Source organism: Neophocaena asiaeorientalis, unplaced genomic scaffold, assembly GCF_003031525.2.
Source record: "Neophocaena asiaeorientalis asiaeorientalis breed wild unplaced genomic scaffold, Neophocaena_asiaeorientalis_V1.1 scaffold43, whole genome shotgun sequence".
Taxonomy (NCBI): Eukaryota; Metazoa; Chordata; class Mammalia; order Artiodactyla; family Phocoenidae; genus Neophocaena; species Neophocaena asiaeorientalis.
The window spans coordinates 7,498,313-7,499,420 of record NW_020173674.1 but is presented as its reverse complement, the minus strand read 5'-3'; the positions used below and the strand labels follow the sequence as shown (position 1 = coordinate 7,499,420).

The following is a 1,108-nucleotide window of genomic DNA, read 5'->3' as shown; positions in this document are numbered from 1 at the left end:
CGGAGAGGGCGGAGCGGGGAGCCCACTGCGGCCCGGAGGCGTCAGCGGGAAGCCTGAGCCTGGGAACCGCGCGCTCCCAAGCCACCTCCTCCGTGAAGGCCCCAAGGGTCCCGGCTCAGACCTTCCGCAGGCTATCTTCATCCCCAGACCCTGACGCAGGTCCCCATACTGCACAGTCGAACTGAGTGCACACACAGGCCGTCCACACTCGAGCACAGAGTAGGGTGCCCAGAAGGGGGCGCTAGCACCGTGCGGGGTGGAGAGTGCCTGTACGACTCCACCAGCAGCTCCAGTCACTGGCGGGAATATACGCACCCATGCAGAGACACTCATTCCACACCCGAGGCCAGGGACCCACATCGGGGTGCAAGAATGCCTGAGGCTCCCAAGAAGCCGAGCCTCAGGCAATTACCTCCCATACTCTCTCTCTCACACACAATGGCACCCACAGCCCTCGCACACCTGAACGAAGGAAACCTCGGACACACATACCCAGCTCTCTACCCCAGAATGCAAACCCATTGGAGGGGGCCCTGCTGCTCACTAGAGCCAGGCCAGCCTGGAGTTCCGCGGCCACAGCAGCGCGACATCCGCACACGTGTGTACACACGCAAGGCAGTGCACCTACACGCATGTACACTCTCCCACACATGTACACACCCGGTGGGTATGCACACACGCCCATTCCGCCCCCGCCCCCTTCATCTGCGATCTAGGGCCAGCCCTGCGGCCCCAGCGACCTGACATCCCGTACCCACGGACGCTGGCAAAGCCTTGCCCCACCGAAGGTACCCCGCCCCTACACATACTCCCCCGGGCTGCGGGGGGGGGGAGCGGGGGGCTCCTCTATGGAGTTCTCTGGTAGACTTTTCCTAGGAGCCACCCAGAGTCATCACCCCGCGGCTCTCCCGCTTCCTCGCTGTGTGACCTTGAGAGTCACTTGGCCTCTCGGAGCCTCAATTTTCTCATCTGTCAAATGGGGGCTTCGCCGGGGAAGGTCCCGCTGAGACGTGGCTAGGAAGAGCCGGGTGCGCCCCGTTTGCCGCCCCCTCCCGCGCTTGTCCAGGGAGCTTCGGGTCTCTCGTCAGGTCCCTCCTAAGCCCTCACC

The 1,108-nt window shown here is 64.1% G+C and overlaps 1 protein-coding gene across 2 annotated transcripts in view; it reads right to left on the bottom strand.

Moving 5' to 3' along the window:
• RASGRP2 (RAS guanyl releasing protein 2) overlaps positions 1–1,108 on the bottom strand; it is a 15,078-nt gene that overhangs the window by 13,585 nt on the left and 385 nt on the right. The window contains exon 1 of one of the 2 annotated variants that reach the window (XM_024749287.1): positions 493–510. The exons of the other annotated variant lie outside the window; for it this stretch is intronic. The gene's annotated coding sequence lies outside the window, so the exon portion shown is untranslated. Of the gene's footprint in view, positions 1–492; positions 511–1,108 lie in introns of those variants that run through there. 2 annotated transcript variants of the gene reach the window in all.